The sequence below is a fragment of the Eleutherodactylus coqui genome, chromosome 6 (assembly GCF_035609145.1).
Source record: "Eleutherodactylus coqui strain aEleCoq1 chromosome 6, aEleCoq1.hap1, whole genome shotgun sequence".
NCBI lineage: Eukaryota > Metazoa > Chordata > Amphibia > Anura > Eleutherodactylidae > Eleutherodactylus > Eleutherodactylus coqui.
Window position 1 is genome coordinate 116,203,154 of NC_089842.1, and position 27,416 is coordinate 116,230,569.

Below are 27,416 nucleotides of genomic sequence, written 5' to 3' on the forward strand. Positions count from 1 at the left end.
AAGATGGCTCTGTTCCTAAAAACAACATAGAGCTGTAAATTTCTCACTACAGACCTCTTTACCCTTTGTCTGACTACACATAACAGCAACACACACTCCAGTTCCACTGTGCAAGCATAACGATTGGCCGCAAAATCAAAAGCCACCATCTTTCAAGATTCAGCGGTGAATGGGATAGATGGTCTCCCGTCTGTAAAAGCTCAGTTTTCAAACTGTGCATTTTTTATCAAGTTAAATTAAACAGTCATAATAATCTTATTTATAATCATAAAGGTGGGATAATCATCCAAGTAATATGTTAGTAGCGTTCCCATAGACCTGAATGGGGGTTCAATACATTACAGCTCTATTCAGGTCTGTGAGAGGGCCCAGCACTTGGACTCCTACCAATGCAATTCTTTGAACTATTAAATGTTTTACCTCACTGAAGACACACTCTAAAGTCACACGGTGTCTAGAGCGCCTGTGAACTACAAATACAGACACCAGCATCAACATAAAGCATTTGCACAGCATGTCTCTGATCACACATCAGTCAGAAACCACCTGATATACTGTGAATGACTGGAGTCATAAGATCCAATACATTCCACTAAATGGTTTAGAAGAAAGAAATTGCAGGATTTCTTCACAGCATACAAACCTGTGACAATATTCTACACCTTCCTTAAATATTATCTTGCTGAAGAGCTGAATATCAAAGAATGTATAGGAAGACAATTTTCCCATGGAGATGTCAGCATCATAGACGAATCCATGGTTGACCCCATGAAATAACCACATGAAGTGTATTCTTCAGGTATGTACAACCAAAATGCGTATGAGCTCTGGGACATAGTCATAAGGAGGGAAGATTGGTTTTACAGGGTCTAGTGAAATACAGTGCATTCAGCAGGGGATACTTAGAGGGGGTGTAGAAGTTGTATTCTCACCTTGTGAACTCCGTGATCTTTATGTGACAGTTGAGGGAAAGCCTGGTACTTATCTTGAATGGAAGCCCATTATCATCTTATGGTACTTAGATTTATAACATCTTCACAAAAATCTCTTGGAAAAATATAATTATACTAAAAAAATCCTATAAGTCATCAATAATATACTGATATTCAAGAGTATATCAGCAAGATTACTCATATAAACTGAAAATATACACCAGAATTTCAATATATGCAGCGGGTATAAAAGCAAATAAATAAGTAAAAGGAGTTTTAATTAACAAAAGTGGAAAAAGCAAAAACAAAAAAAGATTTTGGTATTGTGATAATCATACCAGCCTGTGATTTATGCTGCATGATTATGGGCTTATTCAGACGGGCGTATATCAGTCAAGTTTTCTTGCCAGGCCAATATATGCTGCCCCTCTCTGCAAGGGGAGGAGGCGGGACGGGAACTAGTGCACTGAGCTCTCGCCCTCTCTCCGCCCCTTTCCGCTGTTTGCAATGAGAGGGCAGGACGGAGGCAGAGCTAAACTCCACATCCTCCCATTGCAAACAGTTGCAAGGGGCGGAGAGGGAGCTCAGTGCATTAGTTCCGGTCCCATCCTGTCTCCTCCCCTTGCAGAGAGGGGCAGCGTAGATCGGCCTGGCATGAAAATCCGACCGATATATGCCCATCTGAATCAGTCCTAACTCGGAAAAAAAAGAAAAAAAAACACAAAAGACAACAGCAGAATTGAAGTACAACTCGCCATGCAAAAAAACAAGCCCACATATTGCAATGTCAACGGAAAAATTTAAAAGGTAAGGCTTGTGGAAATGAAAATCCCTGTTTTCCCCCTGTTCAGAAATATACCCATAATGTTATATCTGGATGCACAAAGGAAAAGGAGCACCCAGTGGCTTTTGAGATTTTGCTTCTAAGTGTTTTCACAAATAAAAGTGAACACTCCCTGAGACTTTTTGTATATCATGTAGGCATTATAGATTGTGATCTGATTAAGGTAGATCGCTGCCTTTTTGTACCAGGCCCTAGTCCTTTGCTTCACCTGGTCAGACAGGTCTACACCCCCATAAACTTGTTGTATTCTGTGATGCAGGCAGGTTTCTTTTGCACGTGGCAGAACTCCCCCTCCCTTACCACTGATGAGATGACTGTGTACACAGTCAAGATCATGTAGACATTAGAGATGAGCGAGCACCAAAATGCTCGGGTGCTCGTTACTCGGGACGAACTTTTCGCGATGCTCGAGGGTTCGTTTCGAATAACGAACCCCATTGAAGTCAATGGGCGACCCGAGCATTTTTGTATTTCGCCGATGCTCGCTAAGGTTTTCATGTGTGAAAATCTGGGCAATTCAAGAAAGTGATGGGAACGACACAGCAACGGATAGGGCAGGCGAGGGGCTACATGTTGGGCTGCATCTCAAGTTCACAGGTCCCACTATTAAGCCACAGTAGCGGCAAGAGTGGGTGCCCCCCCCCCCAACAACTTTTACTTCTGAAAAGCCCTCATTAGCATGGCATACCTTAGCTAAGCACCACACTACCTCCAACAAAGCACAATCACTGCCTGCATGACACTCCGCTGCCACTTCTCCTGTGTTACATGCTGCCCCCCCCCCCCCCCCACGACCCAGTGTCCACAGCGCACACCAAACTGTCCCTGCCCAGCCTTCAGCTGCCCTCATGCCACACCACCCTCATGTCTATTTATAAGTGCGTCTGCCACAGGAAAAGCAGGCACACACTGCAGAGGGTTGGCACGGCTAGGCAGCGACCCTCTTTAAAAGGGATGGGACAAAAGTCCACAATGCTGTACAGAAGCAATGAGAAATCCAATCCTGTGCCACCTCCATCTGGAGCTGCACACGTGGGCATAGCAATGGGGAACCTATGTGCCACACACTATTCATTCTGTCAAGGTGTCTGCACGCCCCAGTCAGACCGCGTTTTTTTATAAATAGTCACAGGCAGGTACAACTCCGCAATGGGAATTCCGTGTGCACCTACAGCATGGGTGGCTCCCTGGAACCCACCGGCGGTACATAAAAATATCCCATTGCATTGCCCAACACAGCTGAGGTAGTAATGTCGTGCTTAATGCAGGTGGGCTTCGGCCCACACTGCATTCCCCAGTCAGACTGGGGTTCTTTAGAAGTGGAAACAGATGCATTTACAACTCCCTGTGGACCCACAGCATGGGTGGGTGCCAGGAAGTCACCGGCGGTACATAAAAATATCCTATTGCATTGCCCTACACAGCTGAGGTAGTAATGTCGTGCTTAATGCAGGTGGGCTTCGGCCCACACTGCATGACCCAGTCAGACTGGGGTTCTTTAGAAGTGGACACATGTAGGTTAAACTCCGTGTGCACCTACAGCATGGGTGGCTCCCTGGAACCCACCGGCGGTACATAAAAATATCCCATTGCATTGCCCAACACAGCTGAGGTAGTAATGTCGTGCTTAATGCAGGTGGGCTTCGGCCCACACTGCATGCCCCAGTCAGACTGGGGTTCTTTAGAAGTGGACACATGTAGGTTAAACTCCGTGTGCACCTACAGCATGGGTGGGTGCCAGGAAGCCACCGGCGGTACATAAAAATATCCCATTGCATTGCCCAACATAGCTGAGGTAGTAATGTCGTGCTTAAAGGAGATGTCCCGAGGCAGCAAGTGGGGTTATACACTTCTGTATGGCCATAATAATGCACTTTGTAATATACATTGTGCATTAATTATGAGCCATACAGAAGTTATAAAAAGTTTTTTACTTACCTGCTCCGTTGCTAGCGTCCTGGTCTCCATGGTGCCGACTAATTTTTGGCCTCCGATGGCCAAATTAGCCGCGCTTGCGCAGTCCGGGTCTTCTGCTGTTCTCTATGGGGCTCCGTGTAGCTCCGTGTAGCTCCGCCCCGTCACGTGCCGATTCCAGCCAATCAGGAGGCTGGAATCGGCAGTGGACCGCACAGAAGAGCTGCGGTCCACGAAGATAGAGGATCCCGGCGGCCATCTTCAGCGGTAAGTATTGAAGTCACCGGACCGCCGGGATTCAGGTAAGCGCTGTGCGGGTGGTTTTTTTAACCCCTGCATCAGGGTTGTCTCGCGCCGAACGGGGGGGGGGTTAAAAAAAAAAAAAACCCGTTTCGGCGCGGGACATCTCCTTTAATGCAGGTGGGCTTCGGCCCACACTGCATGCCCCAGTCAGACTGGGGTTCTTTAGAAGTGGACACATGTAGGTTAAACTCCGTTTGCACCTACAGCATGGGTGGGTGCCAGGAAGCCACCGGCGGTACATAGAAATATCCCATTGCAGTGCCCTACTCAGCAGAGCTAACGTCAGATACAATACAGGTGGGCTTTGGCCCACACTGCATGCCCCAGTCAGACTGGTAATATGTACCTTAACTGTAACCTCGTTGGTGGTAATGTGGTGGTGACTGCGGACCTAGTAGCGCGGTTTTATGTAGTTGGTTTTCGGAATGTGGCCATGATTAAGTGGGCCGTGGCGGGGGGATGGTGGTGGTGCTCTCTTGTAGTGTCGTTAAAGGTGAAATTCTTGCACTGCCACCAGACGGACCAATGCAAAGGTATTTGCCAAGAATGTTTTCATTGTTGGAGGAGGAGGGGGATGTTTTGGAGGCACTATGTGTCCTCTCCACGTGTCCGTGGTAATATGCACCTTAACAATAACAGCGTTGGTGGGAAATGGCCTCGCCGCCATCATGTCTTTGTGAAGCCTCTGTTTCCACACCCCAGTGACATACCATTAGCTGCGGTATAGGCAGAGCCCAGATTTATTAACATTTCAGCGGTAGTATTAGGGACAGGCCCCACTAACATATCACTAGCAGCAGTATAGGGGGAGCGCAGTCTTAGTTCCATTTCAGTAATAGTAGCACTCAAGACAGGCCCCAGTAACAATTCCGAAGCAGCAGTATAGGAGGAGCGCAGTCTTAGTTCCATTTCAGTAATAGTAGCACTCAAGACAAGCCCCAGTAACAATTCCAAAGCAGCAGTATAGGAGGAGCGCAGTCTTAGTTCCATTTCAGTAATAGTAGCACTCAAGACAAGCCCCAGTAACAATTCCGAAGCAGCAGTATAGGAGGAGCGCAGTCTTAGTTCCATTTCAGTAGTAGTAGCACTCAAGACAAGCCCCAGTAACAATTCCCATTGCAGCAGTTTAGGGAGATAACAGTCTTTTTCACATTTCAGTAGCTGCAGTATAGACAAGGCCCCAGTTACATTTATGTAGCAAAAGTGTAGGCCAACCCCACACACCTTTCTGTACGATGAGTGCAGGCGAAGAACATAGAAATTACTATGATTACACTGTAGGTGAGGGCCCAAAAAAATTGGTGTAGCAACAGTACTAATGTACCTCAGAAAAAATTGGCCATGCCCAACCAAGATGGCAGGTGAAACCCATTAATCGCTTTGGTTAATGTGGCTTAAGTGGTAACTAGGCCTGGAGGCAGCCTAGCTTAACGAAAAATTTGTTCAAGTTTAAGTTTCATCGCTTGTAAGAGCATTAAAACGTATAAAAATTGTTTGGAAAAATTATATGAGTGAGCCTTGTGGCCCAAAGAAAAATTGCCCGTTCGGCGTGATTACGTGAGGTTTCAGGAGGAGGAGCAGGAGGAATATTATACACAGATTGATGAAGCAGAAATGTCACCGTTTTGGATGGTGATACAGAACGATGCTTCCATCCGCGGGTGCAGCCTATGTATTGCTTAGGTATCGCTGCTGTCCGCTGGTGGAGAAGAGAAGTCTGGGGAAATCCACGCTTTGTTCATCTTGATGAGTGTAAGCCTGTCGGCACTGTCGGTGGACAGGCGTGTACGCTTATCTGTGATGATTCCCCCAGCCGCACTAAACACCCTCTCTGACAAGACGCTAGCCGCAGGACAAGCAAGCACCTCCAGGGCATACAGCGCGAGTTCAGGCCACGTGTCCAGCTTCGATACCCAGTAGTTGTAGGGGGCAGAGGCGTCACGGAGGACAGTCGTGCGATCGGCTATGTACTCCCTCACCATCCTTTTACAGTGCTCCCGCCGACTCAGCCTTGACTGGGAAGCGGTGACACAGTCTTGGTGGGGAGCCATAAAGCTGTCCAGGGCCTTAAAGAGTGTTGCACTGCCTGTGCTGAACATGCTGCTCGATCTCCGCACCTCCCCTGCTACCTGGCCCTCGGAACTGCGCCTTCTGCCACTAGCGCTGTCGGAGGGGAATTTTACCATCAGCTTGTCCGCCAGGGTCCTGTGGTATAGCAACACTCTCGAACCCCTTTCCTCTTCGGGAATGAGAGTGGAAAGGTTCTCCTTATACCGTGGGTCGAGCAGTGTGTACACCCAGTAATCCGTAGTGGCCAGAATGCGTGCAACACGAGGGTCACGAGAAAGACATCCTAACATGAAGTCAGCCATGTGTGCCAGGGTACCTGTACGCAACACATGGCTGTCTTAACTAGGAAGATCACTTTCAGGATCCTCCTCCTCCTCCGCCTCCTCCTCCTCCTCAGGCCATACACGCTGAAAGGATGACAGGCAAGCAGCATGGGTACCGTCAGCAGTGGGCCAAGCTGTCTCTTCCCCCTCCTCCTCATCCTCCTCATGCTCCTCCTCCTCAACGCGCTGAGATATAGACAGGAGGGTGCTCTGACTATCCAGCGACATACTGTCTTCCCCCGCCTCCGTTTCCGAGCGCAAAGCATTTGCCTTTATGCTTTGCAGGGAACTTCTCAAGAGGCATAGCAAAGGAATGGTGACGCTAATGATTGCAGCATCGCCGCTTACCACCTGGGTAGACTCCTCAAACTTTCCAAGGACCTGGCAGATGTCTGCCAACCAGGCCCACTCTTCTGAAAAGAATTGAGGAGGCCGACTCCCACTGCGCCGCCCATGTTGGAGTTGGTATTCCACTATAGCTCTACGCTGCTCATAGAGCCTGGCCAACATGTGGAGTGTAGAGTTCCACCGTGTGGGCACGTCGCACAGCAGTCGGTGCACTGGCAGATTAAACCGATGTTGCAGTGTCCGCAGGGTGGCAGCGTCCGTGTGGGACTTGCGGAAATGTGCGCAGAGGCGGCGCACGTTTCCGAGCATGTCTGACAAGCGTGGGTAGCTTTTCAGAAAGCGCTGAACCACCAAATTAAAGACGTGGGCCAGGCATGGCACGTGCGTGAGGCTGCCGAGCTGCAGAGCCGCCACCAGGTTACGGCCGTTGTCACACACGACCATGCCCGGTTGGAGGCTCAGCGGCTCAAGCCAACGGTCGGCCTGCTCTGTCAGACCCCGCAGCAGTTCGTGGGCTGTGTGCCTCTTCTCTCCTAAGCTGAGTAGTTTCAGCACGGCCTGCTGACGCTTGCCCACCGCTGTGCTGCCACGCCGCGCCGCGCGACACCGACTGCTGGCGACGTCCTGCTGCTGCTGACACATCTAGATAGCGAGACAGAGGTTGAGGAGGAGGAGGAGGGTGCTTTAGTGGAGGAAGCATACACCGCCGCAGATACCACCACCGAGCTGGGGCCCGCAATTCTGGGGGTGGGTAGGACGTGAGCGGTCCCAGGCTCTGACTCTGTCCCAGCCTCCACTAAATTCACCCAATGTGCCGTCAGGGAGATGTAGTGGCCCTGCCCGCCTGTGCTTGTCCACGTGTCCGTTGTTAAGTGGACCTTGCCACTAACCGTATTGGTGAGGTCGCGTACAATGTTGCGGGAGACGTGGTCGTGTAGGGCTGGGATGGCACATCGGGAAAAGTAGTGGCGACTGGGAACTGAGTAGCGCGGGGCCGCCGCCATCATACTTTTGAAGGACTCCGTTTCCACAACCCTATACGGCAGCATCTCAAGGCTGATAAATTTTGCTATGTGGACGGTTAACGCTTGAGCGTGCGGGTGCGTGGCGGCGTACTTGCGCTTCCGCTCAAAAACTTGCGCTAGCGACGGCTGGACGGTGCGGTGCGAGACATTGCTGGATGGGGCCGAGGACACCGGAGGTGAGGGTGTGGGTGCAGGCCATGAGACGGTAGTGCCTGTGTCCTGAGAGGGGGGTTGGATCTCAGTGGCAGGTTGGGGCACAGGGGGAGAGGCAGCGGTGCAAACCGGAGGCGGTGAACGGCCTTCGTCCCACCTCGTGGGGTGCTTGGCCATCATATGTCTGCGCATGCTGGTGGTGGTGAGGCTGTTGGTGGTGGCTCCCCGGCTGATCTTGGCGCGACAAAGGTTGCACACCACTGTTCGTCGGTCGTCAGGCGTCTCAGTGAAAAACTTCCAGACCTTAGAGCACCTCGGCCTCTGCAAGGTGGCATGGCGCGAGGGTGCGCTTTGGGAAACACTTGGTGGATTATTCGGTCTGGCCCTGCCTCTACCCCTGGACACCGCACTGCCTCTTGCAACCTGCCCTGCTGCTGCCCTTGCCTCCCCCTCTGAAGACCTGTCCTGAGTAGGCGTTGCACACCAGGTGGGGTCAGTCACCTCATCGTCCTGCTGCTCTTCCTCCGAATCCTCTGTGCGCTCCTCCCTCGGACTTACTGCCCTTACTACTACCTCACTGCAAGACAACTGTGTCTCATCGTCATCGTCCTCCTCACCCACTGAAAGGTCTTGAGACAGTTGCCGGAAGTCCCCAGCCTCATCCCCCGGACCCCGGGAACTTTCCAATGGTTGGGCATCAGTGACGATAAACTCCTCTGGTGGGAGAGGAACCACTGCTGCCCAATCTGAGCAGTGGCCTGAGAACAGTTCCTGGGAGTTTTCCTGCTCCTGAGCATGTGTCATTGTAGTGGAGTGAGGAGGCTGGGAGGAAGGAGGAGCAGCAGCCAGAGGATTCGGATTTGCAGCACTGGACGGCGCAGAACTGTGGGTGGATGATAGCTTGCTCGAAGCACTTTCTGCCATCCACGACAGGACCTGCTCACACTGCTCATTTTCTAATAAAGGTCTCCCGCGTGGACCCATTAATTGGGCGATGAATGTGGGGACGCCAGAAACGTGCCTCTCTCTAATCCCGCAGCAGTCGGCTGCGATACACCTGGATCAGGAGCTCGGCCTGTGCCCACACCCTCACTTGGGCCTACGCGTCCTCGGCCACGTCCACGTCCTCTAGGCCTACCCCTACCCTTCAGCATGCTGTATTACCAGTGATTTCCCAGGCAGAAAATAAATTGGCGCAAGCCTGCAGGACAAATAGAATTTTTCCCTTTTTTTTTTTAAAGGGAAGGCTGGCCCACTGACTATATTCAATCAGATAAGAAATCTGTTCCAAAGAAATGCAGTTATATGAAGTGCAGCAGAGCAGTGATTTTCCCCAGGCAGGCAGGAAATAAATTGGCACAAGACTGCTGTTAAACGTAGCTGGCTGCGTATGATTTTTTTTACTATCTCCACCCACCACACACGTACACAGAACGCTGAGGACTGACAGAGGCAGGCCACATAGAATTTTTCCCTTTTTTTTTTAAAGGGAAGGCCGGCCCACTGACTATATTCAATCAGATAAGAAATCTGTTCCACAGAAATGCAGTTATATGAAGTGCAGCAGAGCGGTGATTTTCCCCAGGCAGGCAGGAAATAAATTGGCGCAAGACTGCTGTTAAACGTAGCTGGCTGCGTATGATTTTTTTACTATCTCCACCCACCACACACGTACACAGAACGCTGAGGATTGACAGAGGCAGGCCACATAGAATTTTTCCCTTTTTTTTTAAAGGGAAGGCCAGCCCACTGACTATATTCAATCAGATAAGAAATCTGTTCCACAGAAATGCAGTTATATGAAGTGCAGCAGAGCGGTGATTTTTCCCAGGAAGGCAGGAAATAAATTGGCGCAACACTGTTGTTAAACGTAGCTGGCTGCGTATGATTTTTTTACTATCTCCACCCACCACACACGTACACAGAACGCTGAGGACTGACAGAGGCAGGCCAAATAGAATTTTTCCCTTTTTTTTTTAAAGAAAAGGCCCACTGACTATATTCAATCAATAATATATGTCTTCTGGCCCTGCCTACACAATTCTCTCCCTGTAGTATTACTGCAGGACGCAATGCTCTGCACAGCCGATTTTGAAAAAAAAAAATGCAACACTGCTAACAGCAGCCTGCACAGTACTGCACACGGTTAAATGTGGCCCTAAGAAGGACCGTTGGGGTTCTTGAAGCCTACACTCACTCCTAACACTCTCCCTGCCTAACCACCACTTCTGTCCCTGGACTATTACTGCAGGGCACAATGTTCTGCAGACAGCCGATTTTGAAAAAAAAAAAATTGTGCAACACTGCTAACAGCACCCTCCACAGTACTGCACACGGATAGATGTGGCCCTGAGAAGGACCGTTGGGGTTCTTGAAGCCTACACTCACTCCTAACACTCTCCCTACAGCAGCACCAGCAGAAGCACTTTCCCTCAGCTAACTCACAAGGCATCTGAGGCGAGCCGCGGGAGGGGCCGACTTTTATACTCGGGTGACATCTGATCTACCCAGCCACTCACAGCAGGGGGGTGGTATAGGGCTTGAACGTCACAGGGGGAAGTTGTAATGCCTTCCCTGTCTTTCAATTGGCCAGAAAAGCGCGCTAACGTCTCACAGAGGAAAGTGAAAGTAACCCGAACACCGCGTGGTGCTCGTTAAGAGTAACGAGCATCCCGAACACCCTAATATTCGCCCGAGCATCAAGTTCGGACGAGTACGTTCGCTCATCACTAGTAGACATCCTTCTTGCCATGCCACTTAATGGCAAGCAGTGGGTAATTTGCAAGCGCATGTGATGGTTTTCTGTTCCTTGTGTCTGAACACCAGTTGCTGGAATCCACCTCTGTTTTTTATTACTGTCCCACAGACCCCTGTATGTGCGGCATGGAGAGATTTTAATAGTGAGACACTAGTGTAATATTTGTTTATACACTATTCGCTCCCAAACCATTTTTTCATTAATTTCAGCAATTTGGGGGATTAAAGTATCAGTTTTTAAAAAATCATAGGTATTGCCTGTTGTGTTCTCGCTCAACTTATATAATTTGACATTGTGTATTACAGCTGGCACCTGCCCACAACAGTTCCGGTTAGCTGCTCGGCTAACTGAAGCGGTTAACCATTTAAAACCTGCAGTCATTTCTGACAGTGGCATTTAAATCCCCCGACCGATGTTCTGGTGTCCCGTATGGCCCCCCAGGATGAGACTGGGGCTTGCCGTGCGGGTGTCATGGAAGCGGGGGACCCAGGTCTGTCATAGTAGAATGCCTATCAAGCCATGCCTGTGGCATAGCTTGATTAAATGCCTGTCAGATAATTGTATAATGTAAGGCTATGGCATTTCATCATACTGCAGGAGCGATCAAAGCATTGCAAGTTCTTGTACACTCTGGGGACTAAAACAAAAAGTAAAAACAAGTTTATTAACCCCTTCTGTGGCACGCCCGGAAATTTTCCAGGACGAGCTCACTGCCCATAGTGATATAGCCCAGAAGATTTCCGGGCTATGTTTTACTATGGGACCATGCAGGGTACTGGTGTATTATGTCGTCACCAGAAGTAAGTGGTGGCGACATAATACAGCTGTCAAGCAAAGTACTCCAGACCCCAGCTTCTGATTAGCTGGGGGCGGATTTAATTCCCCCAAAGGCAGTTCATACACGCCAGGGAGACAGCGCTGAGTCTGCAATCGGTGCCCTGCCAGAGGAGACCGAGACAGCAGGAGCACAGCAGAGGCTGCAGAGAAGAACCCAGAAGGCAGGAGCAGAGCTGCGACTGTGGGATGGCAAAGGGCAGACTTGCCGCAGGACACCTCTGACGATGCGAGCACTGCAGGCACAGCCAGTTGCACCAGAGGGCAGGGGCAGTAGCGATCTCAGCGAGCAGGAGCTGAGTGGAGAGTCTGGGAGTGGCAGCAGCACAGGGAAGAATGATCACTGCAGTGAGTGACCTGCCAGCCCAGACGAAGCAGATTGCCACACAGCAGTGCAACAAAGTGCCCGGACGGATCACTCAGGAACCGCAGGGACAGCTGCAGTGGGTATTTTGCTTGTGTGGCTGCCCTGTAGGTTTAGAGTTAGGGTTGTTTCCCTATTAGGCTGGGTTCTCACAGGGCGGAATACCGCTGAAAATCTTGCAGTTTTGCCGCAGTGAAAAAACGCAAGATTTTCACCAGGAAAGGGCTACTGCAAAACCCGCAGATTTTGGAGCGGCTTGGCCCCATGCTTTTCCATTGCGGACAGCACTCCCATAGAGAACAGCGTGGCCGCAACAGGAAAAGAAAAACATAGACATGCTGCAGCCAGGGGATCTGCGCCATAGTGCCGGCATCTGTCGGCTTTGCCACAACTGATTGACAGTCCTATGTAGATGAGATTTTTGACAAATCTCATCCATATGGCTGGCTAATTCCGAGATTAGTGGGCGCAGCCGGATTTGCCGCAGCGAAATTCCGCCAGGAATTCCCACAGCAAATCTACCCTGTGTGAACCCAGCCTTAGGCTTAGATACTTAAGCCTAATACGAAAGCTAACCCTAATCCTTAGCCTCCAGGTCAGCCACACAAGCAATACGCATGCTGCTAGGACCTTCCATTATTTTGCCAATCAGGAGCTGGGGGTGTGACAGGGGCGTTCCTACTTGCAACTCCTGTCAACCCCCTAGCTTTCGGTGCGGCAAGGTACACCATTACCATCAGGCAGAACATAATGCCATAAGCTGTGGCATTGTATTCTGCCTGCACAGTCCCGCAGAGGATAGTGCAGGACTTTAACCCTTTACATGCCGTGGGCAGGTGCAGGACATCCAGGGTGTTATCACTGAGGGGGGTGCCAAAAAAAATTTCAGCACCCGGTACACACTTACGGAGGACAAGGGCCGGAGCATGGTGAGGCTTGGGAAGAGGAGATGGGCTGAAGTAGGAGGAAATGAGCACCTCGTCACAGCAGGTAGCCAGCATTGCTTCCCCTCTTCGTACAGTCCGTGGATTATGTGACAGTCTGCGGAGCCTGTGCTATTGGGACGTGAGCCGCTGGATGTTCCAGAGGAGCTCCTGTGGTCACCTGAGTGGCGTGACGTCGGGACCGTGGAAGCTGTCACAAGTGGAGTCTGGTGCTAGTATTGGACTGGATGAAAGGTCAGTGCAGTGGCAGGGGCTGGGTGTCAGGCTGAATGGGAAGGGGGAAGGAGGACAGAGTCATGTGAGGGGGCAGTAATAGTGTCTGAGGGGGGCAGCAATGGTGTGTCAGGGGTGCAGCAATATTGTCTGAGGGGCGCAGCAATGGTGTGTCAGGGGCAGCGGTGAGGGGGCAGTAATAGTATGAGGAGGCATTAATAGTGTCAGGTGTAGCTGTGTAAGAGCAGTAATAGTATATGGGGGCAGTAATAGTGTCAGGGCCAACGGTTAGAGGACAGTAATAGTCTGGCGGGGCAGTGTTAGTGTCTGGTACAGTGGTGCGGAGGCAGTAATAGTGTTGGGCAATGGCATAGGAAGGCAGGTGCGGCAGGTGGCACCCGGAAGCTTGCATATAGCCTCCGGGTCTGCCAGCTTAGGCTATGACGCTCAGACTCTGTCTGAGTGTCATACCCTGTCTAATACCCTGCTATGCTGAGGCATAACAGAGTATTAGAAGAATAAAAAAAAGTATTATGCAAGTCCCGTAAAGGGACAAAAAGAAAAAAAAGAAAAAGAATTATAAAAAAATAATAAAAATACCCAAACCCCACTTTTCTCCCTTTACTTTGTAAAAAATTAAAAACCACATTACACGTGGTATCCCTGCATTTGTAGTGACCCAGAGAAAGAAGTTAGTACATTATTTAACTCCCTAATGACGCAGCCCTGTCTTTTGTCCATTTTCATTTTGTCCTCCCCCTTTTAAAAAATCATAACGCCTTAATTTATTCATTGACGTCGCTATATGAGGGCTTGTTTTTTGCGTGACGACCTATGTTTTTCAATGGTGCTATTTAAAGTACCATATAATGTAATAAAAAAACTTTAAAAAAATCCTAAGTGGAGGAAAATGAAAAAAACAAATGACATTCCACTATCTTTTTTAGTGTGTCTACTTTCTAGGCGCACAAAAAATTGAAACAAAAATGACATAATATCTTTATTCTATGGGTCAGTATGATTACTATGATTATAAACTTGTATAGTTTTTTTTGTTGTAGTACTTGTATTTTTTTTCAAAGACATTTTATTTTTTTTTAATTATTTTTTGCTGCCATCTTCTGCACGTGTTAGAGATGACCATGAGATGTTCGCTATTTTGTGTATTTTCTTTTGTAAGCTGTGAATGTGTTAAGATGGGAGAGGGCAACATTCCCCACAAGAATTAAAGGAGCAGTGTATTGTGTCCAAAAACAGGTAAAACCAGTTTTGACCAGCAGTGGAAAACTTATACAAGGCTCAAGTTACAGCCTCATGGCAAAGAGGAATATCTTTGTGTTAAAGGACAGGAAATGGCTGGAGAGAAAGAGGAAGTATCTCCTTTGGACAGCAAGTCAAGAATGAATAGAGCATGCTTAACAGAAGCTCCTCCTCGGTAAATGAGCTCACAGCTACCTCACATATACCTTCCTATGAGAATGACCTATCCACACACAAAATGCTGTAACTGGACCTTGAATGACCCAATTTCTTGTGTTTCAATGCTTATATAAACCTTTAACCGCCTAAATAAAGGGGAGATCCCTTTTGGTGTATACCATGTAGCTGTGTGTTCATTGCGGGGGGGGGGGGGGGTCTCTGGGCCTGTACATTAATGAGATCTAATATGGCACCCACAGTATATCGAATAGCGAAAATTGTGCTAACATGTGCAATGACCTTTTATTTCCAATAAGTTTTTATTGTGATTCAAGGTAGCTTTACATGTAGTAATCACATCAAATTGTAATATATCAAATCATTATTAAACACATTCTTTTACCATTGGTTTCGTTTACCTAACTTAATCACAGGTATTTAAGATATAATCACTCAAACATAGAAAAGGTGGGAGGGTGTTGGGGGGGTAACTTGGGTTTTTGGAGGTGGTTGGCACAACTCTGTTTCCGACCGTGGTTCGTATACTTTATTTGTTAGTTCCTTTTCAGGACTAAGTCGTCTGCCATGGGATTAAGTTTCTTTTGGTCCCCTCTATCCAAGACTGCCATTTTTCTTTAAAGTTGGTGGTTCTGTCTTGTCTTATTGCATAAAATTTTCAAGCGCTCAATGGTCAGATAACATTTTGATGAGATTTTGTGCTGCAGGTGTTTTTGTAGATTTCCAATTTCTGGCAATTAGTAATTTAGCACATAGCAACATTTGGGTTATAAATTTTCTGCATCGAGGGGGGAGGTTCTCCATCTCTAGTAGTAGGATTGCAGTTTGTGGTTTAGGTTTTATTTTAATCCCCCATATTTTGTATGCAATTATGAGAATTGCGTTCCCAAAAAATATGTAAGTGGGAACCTTTTTCATCACAGCCTCTCCAGCAATTTTTCCGGGGTCCCTGGGAAGAGTTGTGCGAGTCTCAGGGGGGAGTAGTACCATCTCGTGAGGGTTTTTTGGTGGACTTCCAATAGTTTAGCGATTAGGGTACATTTATGGGCCCAGTTGCAGGTTTTGGTCCAGTGATCTAAACTATATGAGGTTTTTAGTTCTTTTTCCCAGTTGAGTATATGGATTTTTTTCTGTTTATTAGGTTCTTCTAAGGCTTCTCCGCTGAGTATTTCGTACCAGTGTTTTAGTTTATTCTTTAGTGGTTTTTGTAAGTAGAGTAAGTTATATAGATATAAAGGTAGCGTTGGCGTGATGTATTTGTTTGTTGAAAGGTAGCTTTTTATTTGCCTATATTGTAGGAGATCTGAGTTGGTAAGTTTCATTTCTTCACATAATGTATCAAAGGGTTTAAGTTTAAAGTCGCTTTGGATGTCTGTCAGTAAATTAATTCCCCTTTGTTTCCAGTTCTTTAGTGATAGGTTGGGGATCAGTCGTTCTAGTGCGTCTATTGGGAGTAGTATAAGTTTCTTCGGAAGATGGGATTTGGAGATTTCAATCATGGTCAGCCATGTTTCTAATGAGGCTTTGATCGTTGGGTTGTTTAGGATTGTAATCTTCGGGTTGATTACGGCCGACAGAAGTAAGGTGCGAAGGTTACCACTGCCACTTAGTTGTTTTTCAATTTCTGGCCAGCTTATGTTATTTTGTGGGGTACACCAGGCGTTTAGTTGTTGAATTATGGTGGCTCTATAATATGCTGCGATATTGGGGGCTCCCATTCCTCCCCTTCCTCTGGAAGCAAATAGTATAGAAGCTACCATTCTTGGTTTCTTTTTTTTCCAAATACATGTTAGCATTTGGTTTTGCAAGAGTTTTAGGTATCTTTGGGGGATAGGTTGCATCATGGTTCTAAATATGTATAAGATTTTTGGTAATACCATAATTTTATATAATACCATTCTTCCTAGCCACGAGGGTTCTGTTTATTCAAATCTATCTAGATCTTTTAGCAGGGAGCTTAATAGGGAATTTAGATTGCTTATCGGCATGTTGCTTAGGGGAATTGTGAGTTTAAGTCCTAAGTAGAGATGAGCGAGCACCAAAATGCTCGGGTGCTCGTTACTCGAGACGAACTTTTGCGATGCTCGAGGGTTCGTTTCGAGTAACGAACCCCATTGAAGTCAATGGGCGACCCGAGCATTTTTGTATATCGCCGATGCTCGCTAAGGTTTTCGTTTGTGAAAATCTGGGCAATTCAAGAAAGTGATGGGAACGACACAGCAACGGATAGGGCAGGCGAGGGGCTACATGTTGGGCTGCATCTCAAGTTCCCAGGTCCCACTATTAAGCCACAATAGCGGCAAGAGTGGCCCCCCCTCCCAACAACTTTGACTTCTGAAAAGCCCTTATTAGCAATGCATACCTTAGCTACGCACCACACTACCTCCAACAAAGCAAAATCACTGCCTGCATGACGCTCCGCTGCCACTTCTCCTGGGTTACATGCTGCCCAAACCCCCCCCCCCCCCACGACCCAGTGTCCACAGCGCACACCAAACTGTCCCTGCCCAGCCTTCAGCTGCCCTCATGCCACGCCACCCTCATGTCTATTTATAAGTGCGTCTGCCAGAGGAAAAGCAGGCACACACTGCAGAGGGTTGGCACGGCTAGGCAGCGACCCTCTTTGAAAGGGGTGGGGCGATAGTCCACAATGCTGTACGGAAGCAATGAGAAATGCAATCCTGTGCCACCTCCATCTGGAGCTGCACACGTGGGCATAGCAATGGGGAACCTATGTGCCACACACTATTCATTCTGTCAAGGTGTCTGCATGCCCCAGTCAGACCGCGTTTTTTTATAAATAGTCACAGGCAGGTACAACTCCGCAATGGGAATTCCGTGTGCACCCACAGCATGGGTGGCTCCCTGGAACCCACCGGCGGTACATAAATATATCCCATTGCATTGCCCATCACAGCTGAGGTAATAAATTCATGTTTAATGCAGGTGGGCTTCGGCCCACACTGCATGCCCCAGTCAGACTGGGGTTCTTTAGAAGTGGACACATGCAGTTACAACTCCCTGTGCACCCACAGCATGGGTGGCTCCCTGGAACCCACCGGCGGTAGTTAAATATATCCCATTGCATTGCCCATCACAGCTGAGGTAATAAATTCATGTTTAATGCAGGTGGTCTTCGGCCCACACTGCATGCCCCAGTCAGACTGGGGTTCTTTACAAGTGGACACATGCAGTCACAACTCCCTGTGGACCCACGGCATGGGTGGCTCCCTGGAACCCACCGGCGGTACATAAATATATCACATTGCAGTGCCCAACACAGCTGATGTTACGTGAGCTGTAATGCAGGTGGGCAAAAAATTAATTTGATTACACTGTAGGCGAGGGCCCCCAAAAATTGGTGTACCAACAGTACTAATGTACCTGAGAAAAATTGCCCATGCCCAACCAAGAGGGCAGGTGAAACCCATTAATCGCTTTGGTTAATGTGGCTTAATTGGTAACTAGGCCTGGAGGCAGCCCAGTAAAAATAAAAATTGGTTGAGGTGAAAGTTTCAACGCTTTAATGAACATTGAAACGTCTAAAAATTGTTTAGAAAAATTATATGACTGAGCCTTGTGGGCTTAAGAAAAAATGCCCGTTCGGTGTGATTATGTGAGGTTTCAGGAGGAGGAGCAGGAGGAGGAGGAGGAATATTATACACAGATTGATGAAGCGAAAAGGTCCCCGTTTTTGATGGGGATAGAGTACGATGCTTCCATCCGCGGGTGCAGCCTACGTATTGCTTAGGTATCGCTGCTGTCCGCTGGTGGAGAACAGAAGTCTGGGGAAATCCAGGCTTTGTTCATCTTGATGAGTGTAAGCCTGTCGGCACTGTCGGTTGACAGGCGGGTACGCTTATCCGTGATGATTCCCCCAGCCGCACTAAACACCCTCTCTGACAAGACGCTAGGCGCAGGACAAGCAAGCACCTCCAGGGCATACAGCGCGAGTTCAAGCCACGTGTCCAGCTTCGACACCCAGTAGTTGTAGGGGGCAGAGGCGTCACGGAGGACGGTCATGCGATCGGCTAGGTACTCCCTCACCATCCGTTTACAGTGCTCCCGCCGACTCAGCCGTGACTGGGGAGCGGTGACACAGTCTTGCTGGGGAGCCATAAAGCTGTTAAGGGCCTCAAAGAGTGTTGCCCTGCCTGTGCTGTACATGCTGCCTGATCTCCGCGCCTCCCCTGCTACCTGGCCCTCGGAACTGCGCCTTCGGCCACTAGCGCTGTCGGAGGGGAATTTTACCATCAGTTTGTCCGCAAGGGTCCTGTGGTATAGCAACACTCTCGAACCCCTTTCCTCTTCGGGTATGAGAGTGGAAAGGTTCTCCTTATACCGTGGGTCAAGCAGTGTGTACACCCAGTAATCCGTAGTGGCCAGAATGCGTGTAACGCGAGGGTCACGAGAAAGGCATCCTAACATGAAGTCACCCATGTGTGCCAGGGTACCTGTACGCAACACATGGCTGTCCTCACTAGGAAGATCACTTTCAGGATCCTCCTCCTCCTCCTCCTCCTCAGGCCATACACGCTGAAAGGATGACAGGCCAGCAGCATGTGTACCCTCACCAGTGGACAAAGCTGTCTCTTCCCCCTCCTCCTCATCTTCCTCCTCCTCCTCACCCGCGCTGAGATATAGACAGGAGGGTGCTCTGACTATCCAGTGACATACTGTCTTCCCCCGGCTCTGTTTCCGAGCGCAAAGCGTCTGCCTTTATGCTTTGCAGGGAACTTCTCAAGAGGCATAGCAGAGGAATGGTGACGCTAATGATTGCAGCATCGCCGCTCACCCCCTGGGTAGACTCCTCAAACTTTCCAAGGACCTGGCAGATGTCTGCCAACCAGGCCCACTCTTCTGAAAAGAATTGAGGAGGCTGACTCCCACTGCGCAGCCCATGTTGGAGTTGGTATTCCACTATAGCTCTACGCTGCTCATAGAGCCTGGCCAACATGTGGAGCGTAGAGTTCCACCGTGTGGGCACGTCGCACAGCAGTCGGTGCACTGGCAGATTAAACCGATGTTGCAGGGTGCGCAGGGTGGCAGCATCCGTGTGGGACTTGCAGAAATGTGCGCAGAGCCGGCGTACGTTTCCGAGCAGGTCTGACAAGCGTGGGTAGCTTTTCAGAAAGCGCTGAACCACCAAATTAAAGACGTGGGCCAGGCATGGCACGTGCGTGAGGCTGCCGAGCTGCAGAGCCGCCACCAGGTTACGGCCGTTGTCACACACGACCATGCCCGGTTGGAGGCTCAGCGGCGTAAGCCAGCAGTCGGTCTGCTCTGTCAGACCCTGCAGCAGTTCGTGGGCCGTGTGCCTCTTATCTCCTAAGCTGAGTAGTTTCAGCACGGCCTGCTGATGCTTGCCCACCGCAGTGCTGCCACGCCGCGTGACACCGACTGTTGACGACGCGCTGCTGTTGCTGACACATCTTGATTGCGAGACAGAGGTTGCGTTGGAGGAGGAGGAGGAGGAGGAGGAGGAGGGTGCTTTAGTGGAGGAAGCATACACCGCCGCAGATACCACCACCGAACTGTTGCCCGCAATTCTGCGGGTGGGTAGGACGTGAGCGGTCCCAGGCTCTGACTCTGTCCCAGCCGCCACTAAATTCACCCAATGTGCCGTCAGGGAGATATAGTGGCCCTGCCCGCCAGTGCTTGTCCACGTGTCCGTTGTTAAGTGGACTTTGGCAGTAACCGCGTTGGTGAGGGCGCGTACAATGTTGCGGGAGACGTGGTCGTGCAGGGCTGGGACGGCACATCGGGAAAAATAGTGGCGACTGGGAACTGAGTAGCGCGGGGCCGCCGCCGCCATCATACTTTTGAAGTACTCCGTTTCCACAACCCTATACGGCAGCATCTCCAGGCTGATAAATTTGGCTACGTGCACGTTTAACGCTTGAGCGTGCAGGTGCGTGGCGGCGTACTTGCGCTTGCGCTCAAACACTTGCGCTAGCGACGGCTGGACGCTGCGCTGACAGACATTGCTGGATGGGGCCGAGGACAGCGGAGGTGAGGATGTGGGTGCAAGCCAGGAGACGGTAGTGCCTGTGTCCTCAGAGCGGGCTTGGATCTCAGTGGCAGGTTGGGGCCCAGGGGGAGAGGCAGCGGTGCAAACCGGAGGCGGTGAACGGCCTTCGTCCCACCTTGTGGGGTGCTTGGCCATCATATGTCTGCGCATGCTGTTGGTGGTGAGGCTGGTGGTGGTGGCTCCCCGGCTGATCTTGGCGCGTCAAAGGTTGCAATAATCCTCCAACAGTTGGTGGATTATTCGGTCTGGCCCTGCCTCTACCCCTGGACACCGCACTGCCTCTTGCAACCTGCCCTGCTGCTGCCCTTGGCTCCCCCTCTGAAGACCTGTCCTCAGTAGGCGTAGCAAACCAGGTGGGGTCAGTCACCTCATTGTCCTGCTGCTCTTCCTCTGAATCCTCTGTGCGCTCCTCCCTCGGACTTACTGCCCTTACTACTACCTCACTGATAGACAACTGTGTCTCATCGTCATCGGCCTCCTCACCCACTGAAAGGTCTTGAGACAGTTGCTGGAAGTCCCCAGCCTCATCCCCCGGACCCCGGGAACTTTCCAATGGTTGGGCATCAGTCACGATAAACTCGTCTGGTGGGAGAGGAACCACTGCTGCCCAATCTGAGCAGGGGCCTGAGAACAGTTCCTGGGAGTCTGCCCGCTCCTCAGAATGTCTCATTTTCATGGAGTGAGGAGGCTGGGAGGAAGGAGGAGCAGCAGCCAGAGGATTCTGAGTTGCAGCAGTGGACGGCGCAGAACTGTGGGTGGACAATAGGTTGCTGGAAGCACTTTCTGCCATCCACGACAGGACCTGCTCACACTGCTCATTTTCTAATAAAGGTCTACCGCGTGGACCCATTAAATGTGCGATGAATGTGGGGACGCCAGAAACGTGCCTCTCTCCTAATCCCGCAGCAGTCGGCTGCGATACACCTGGATCAGGAGATCGGCCTGTGTCCACACCCGGACTAGGGCCTCTGCGTCCTCGGCCGCGCCCACGTCCTCTAGGCCTACCCCTACCCCTCAGCAGGCTGTATTACCAGTAATGCAGAAACAGAACGCTGTAATTAAATGTGCCGCTTATTGGCCTGTGGTTGGAGGCTGACTTCGCTTACGGAACGCCAGGAAATAATTTTGCGCAAGCCTGCTGTAACACTTAGCTGGCTGCGTATGATTTTGTAGAACTACTACACCCAGCACACACACACCCAGAACACTGAGCACAGTAACAGGCAGGCCAAATATATTTTTTGCCCAATATTTTTTGCACTGTTAACTGCAACACAGCGGTGATTTCAGAGCCCAGACAGAGCCAGGAAATAATTTGGCGCAAGCCTGCTGTAACACTTAGCTGGCTGCGTATGATTTTGTAGAACTACTACACCCAGCACACACACACCCAGAACACTGAGCACAGTGACAGGCAGGCCAAATAGATTTTTGCCCAATATTTTTTTAGAAAAGGCCCACTGCCTATATTCAATCAATAATGTGTCTTCTGTCCCTGCCTCCACACTTCTGTCCCTGGACTATGTCACAGAACTGCAGAGTGTTGCACTGTTAACTGCAACACAGTGGTGATTTCAGAGCCCAGACAGAGCCAGGAAATAATTTGGCGCAAGCCTGCTGTAACACTTAGCTGGCTGCGTATGATTTTGTAGAACTACTACACCCAGCACACACAGACCCAGAACACTGAGCACAGTGACAGGCAGGCCAAATGGATTTTTTCCCCAATATTTTTTAGAAAAGGCCCACTGCCTATATTCAATCAATAATGTGTCTTCTGTCCCTGCCTCCACACTTCTGTCCCTGGACTATATCACAGAACTGCAGAGTGTTGCACTGTTAACTGCAACACAGCGGTGATTTCAGAGCCCAGACAGAGCCAGGAAATAATTTGGCGCAAGCCTGCTGTAACACTTAGCTGGCTGCGTATGATTTTGTAGAACTACTACACCCAGCACACACAGAACCAGAACACTGAGCACAGTGACAGGCAGGCCAAATAGATTTTTTGTCCAATATTTTTTAGAAAAGGCCCACTGCCTATATTCAATCAATAATGTGTCTTCTGTCCCTGCCTCCACACTTCTGTCCCTGGACTATGTCACAGAATTGCAGAGTGTTGCATTGTTAACTGCAACACAGCGGTGATTTCAGAGCCCAGACAGAGCCAGGAAATAATTTGGCGCAAGCCTGCTGTAACACTTAGCTGGTTGCGTATGATTTTGTAGAACTACTACACCCAGCACACACAGACCCAGAACACTGAGCACAGTGACAGGCAGGCCAAATAGATTTTTTACCCAATATTTTTTAGAAAAGGCCCACTGCCTATATTCAATCAATAATGTGTCTTCTGTCCCTGCCTCCACACTTCTGTCCCTGGACTATGTCACAGAACTGCAGAGTGTTGCACTGTTAACTGCAACACAGCGGTGATTTCAGAGCCCAGACAGAGCCAGGAAATAATTTGGCGCAAGCCTGCTGTAACACTTAGCTGGCTGCGTATGATTTTGTAGAACTACTACACCCAGCACACACAGACCCAGAACACTGAGCACAGTGACAGGCAGGCCAAATAGATTTTTTACCCAATATTTTTTAGAAAAGGCCCACTGCCTATATTCAATCAATAATGTGTCTTCTGTCCCTGCCTCCACACTTCTGTCCCTGGACTATGTCATAGAACTGCAGAGTGTTGCACTGTTAACTGCAACACAGCGGTGATTTCAGAGCCCAGACAGAGCCAGGAAATAATTTGGCGCAAGCCTGCTGTAACACTTAGCTGGCTGCGTATGATTTTGTAGAACTACTACACCCAGCACACACAGACCCAGAACACTGAGCACAGTGACAGGCAGGCCAAACAGATTTTTTGCCCAATATTTTTTAGAAAAGGCCCACTGCCTATATTCAATCAATAATGTGTCTTCTGTCCCTGCCTCCACACTTCTGTCCCTGGAGTATTACTGCAGGGCGCAATGCTCTGCACGGCCGATATACCAAAAAAAAAAAATGTACAACACTGCAAAAAGAAGCCTCCACAATACTGCACACGGTTAGATGTGGCCCTAAGAAGGACCGTTGGGGTTCTTGAAGCCTAAAATACTCCTAACGCTCTCCCTGCCTAAGCACTTCTGTCCCTGGAGTATGTATAATTACTGCAGGGCGCAATGCTCTGTACGGCCGATATACCAAAAAAAATAAAATGTGCAACACTGCAAAAAGCAGCCTCCACAGTACTGCACACAGTTAGATATGGCCCTAAGAAGGACCGTTGGGGTTCTTGAAGCCTACAATAACTCTTAACACTCTCCCTATAGCAGCTCCAACACTATAGCACTTTCCCTCAGCTATGTCACAACGCATCTGTGGCGAGCCGCGGGAGGGGCCGATTTTTATACTCGGGTGACACCTGATCTCGCCAGCCACTCACTGCAGGGGGGTGGTATAGGGCTTGAACGTCACAGGGGGAAGTTGTAATGCCTTCCCTGTCTTTCAATTGGCCAGAAAAGCGCGGTAACGTCTCAGAGATGAAAGTGAAAGTAACCCGAACATCGCGTGGTACTCGTTACGAGTAACGAGCATCTCGAACACGCTAATACTCGAACGAGTATCAAGCTCGGACGAGTACGTTCGCTCATCTCTAGTCCTAAGTAAGGGATTATCTCTGATTCCCACGAAAATGGGAATTCTTCCTTGATGGTTTTTTTTAGTTTTTTTGGGATGTTAATTCCCAGTATTTGGGATTTGTGGGTGTTTATTTTATAGTACGAGACCTGTCCAAATTCATTTATATTTCTTGTAATTGCTCTGAGGGATGTCAAAGGGTGGGTCATAATCAGTGCAACATCTTCCGCAAACAAGCCAATTTTGTGTTGGCGGAGTGGTAGTGGGATACCTCTGATTTCCGGGTCCGTTCTAACTTTTTCTGCAAATGGTTCTATCGTAAGTACAAATAATAGGGGGGGGGGGGGGCATCCCTGGCGTGTGCCATTAGTAATATGGAAGCTGCTAGACAGGACACCATTGGCCAATACCTTCGCCGTTGGGGATGAATATAGGGCCTGTATAGCTCCGAATATTTCTCCCTTGAATTCAAACTTCTCTAATACAGCGAATGCATACCCCCAGTGAATTGTGTTGAACGCCTTCTCCGCATCCAGGGTGAGGAGCACAGATGGCGTTCGCAGTCTCGTCACCGCGGCCAGAAGGTCTATTATCCTTCTTGTGCTGTCCGACGCCTGTCTACCCAGCGTGAAACCCACCTGGTCGCTGTGTACCAGGCTTGGGATAATTCCCATTAGTCTTTGGGCTAGAATTTTCGCATATATTTTCATGTCACTGTTCAATAAAGAAATTGGCCTATAGTTTGCCGGTGAGGAGTGGTCTTTGTCTGGTTTTGGAATGGTTACAATTGTAGCTTGAAGCATTTCTGTAGGTAACTCCCCAAGTCTCATGGCGTTATTGAAGGATTTAGTGAGACTTACAACTAATTCTTCTCCAAAGATTTGGTAGTACTCATTGGAGTACCCATCAGGGCCCGGGGCTTTGTCTTTTTTTAGGGATTTAATTGTTTTGAGTGTTTCCTGGGAGGAGATAGGGGCGTTAAGCTTTTCCAATTATTTCGTGTCAACCGTCGGGAGGTCTATGCTTTTCAAGAATTCCTTAATTCTTTCTTCGTTGGGTTGAATTGTTGGATTTTCGTTTTTTAGGTTATATAGCTTTGCATAAAATTTGGAGAATGCCTCAGCTATGTCTTTGGGTTTGCTAGTTTTGTGTTCCGAGTCTGGTACTTTAATGAATGGTATCCTGGCTTTAATGCGTTTTTGTTTTACTTTGCAGGCCATATAACTACTAAATTTGTTGTTGTCTGAGTAGTAGGTAGTGTTGTATGCTTTTAGTAGTTTCTCATGATCTAGCATTAGGTGGTCTCTTATTTGTTGTCTCTTGTTTAGCAATTTCTTGTGTGTTAGTTCCGTTGGGTTTTGTTGCACTTGCATTTCTAGATCTTTTATTTGTGTGAGAAGGTCATTCAGTTTTTTAGTTTTTTTCTTTTTTGTGGTGGGAGCCTTGTTTGATCATTATACCTCTTATAACTGACATGTGCGCGTTCCATAGTGTGAACGGGCCCAGGTCGGGGGGTTGGTTAATTGTAAAATATTCCTGAATAGCAGAGTGGATTTGAGTTCTGTAAGGGTCAGCCTTCATTAAGTAGATGTTGTTTCGCCATATTTTTGGGATATGCTCTGATTTTGATAACCCCAGTGATACAAATATTGGGGCGTGGGCCGACCAAGAAGCCGTGCCTATCGAGGCAGTTTTTATTCTTGGTAGTAGGAAGAAATTTGTTAGTAACATATCCATCCTGGTAAAAGTTTTGTGTCTTGTAGAGTAGAAGGTGTATTCTCTTGTGTTTGCATTTATGCATCTAAATGCATCATATAGCTCTTCTTTTAAGAGCCATGGGGCTAACGTTGGGGCGATTGATCTTCCTCTACTGTTGCTATCTAGAGTTTTATCAGAGATTATATTAAAGTCTCTACACAAAAAAAGCTGACCCCTTTGACACCTCCCAACTTTCCGCATTAGTTTGTTAAGGAATCTTATTTAGGATGTATTCGGCGCATAGATATTAACCACAGTTATTAAGAAGCCATCAATTTCACATACTAAGATAATGAATCTACCTATTTCATCAATAATAGAGTTAAGTAGTTTGAATTCAATAGAGTCTTTGATCGCTATAAGGACTCCTGCTTTTTTTTCTTGGCATTAGACATGAATATCACCGGGTACTTAGGATGAGTAAATTTTGGGTGATTGTCTTTTACAAGAGTGAGTCTCTTGTAAGCATAAAATGTCTGCGTGGGCAGTCAAGGCATCTCTCCATACAGAGGATCTTTTGTAAGGGGAGTTCAGTCCCCTCACATTAAGGGACATCAGTTTCGTATCCATAGTTTAGTATTTTTACTTTGCTTTAAACTCGTGGATTCGTTTGCCATATTTTGACCTTTTTGTTTGGGATGTCGGAGAGTTTTCCATTTCAGGTGGTTTTCCATGGCACCTTTTCTTGTTGTGTAGATCAGCCCAGGAGTCAGGATGCGCCTCCATCTTGGGGGGGGGGGGGGGAGGGGTTGGGTTAAAGGGTAGAAACAACCTAAACAGGTGGGGAAAAACAAACTTATGAGAGTTAGAGCGGCGGTTTCCCTTTTTGGACGTGTAAACGCCCGCAGAGGGTAGCCACTCTTTCTTGTGGGGGTAAAATGTCCAGCCATTGTGAGATTTCGGCCTTTCTTATAACGGACTTGAAGAGAGGATTTAAACGTAGTTGCTTGTATTCAACTTCCAGATTCTGGATATGTTGTGGGGCTTGCAACCTGTTCAGAGTCAGCGGTTGGGAGCTTTGTTCCATTCGGTGTCCAAGTGCGTTGGGGCGTTCCCCCGTTTCGGTAGGACCCCCCATTTAATTATGAGCTGCTGCCCTTCTTCGGGGTTTTGGATAACGTAGGTTTTATCATTTCTCATTATAATTAACTTGGGCGGAAAGCCCCACTTGTACATAATTTTGTTGTCACGCATAGCTTGTGTAATGTCTCTGACTTTTCTTCTGGCTTGTATAGTCATCTGTGAGAGGTCTGTAAATAGTTTAATTTGTTCGTAGGGGGCTGGAAGGGTTGTTTCCTTCTTTAGTGTATATAGCATGGCTTCCTTTACGTGAAAAAAATTTATCCTCACAATTACATCTCTGGGGAGGTGGTCAGGCACTGATTTTGGGCGAGGCAGCCTATGCGCTCTGTCAATGGTTCTCTTCTCTGTGGTGGTGCCTGGGAGGATTTGTTTTATAAGCTTTTGGATGTATTCTTTCAGTTCAGGTTGGGTTATTGTTTCTGTGATTCCTCTAATTTTCATGTTATTGCGCCTGT

General features: G+C 48.6%; 1 protein-coding gene across 1 annotated transcript in view; it reads left to right on the top strand.

Moving 5' to 3' along the window:
- The first annotated feature begins 698 nt into the window (after positions 1 to 698).
- LOC136631433 (nicotinamide N-methyltransferase-like) overlaps positions 699 to 27,416 on the top strand; it is a 59,393-nt gene continuing 32,675 nt past the window's right edge. The window contains exon 1 of the mRNA XM_066605721.1: positions 699 to 799. The gene's annotated coding sequence lies outside the window, so the exon portion shown is untranslated. The remainder of the gene's footprint in view (positions 800 to 27,416) is intronic.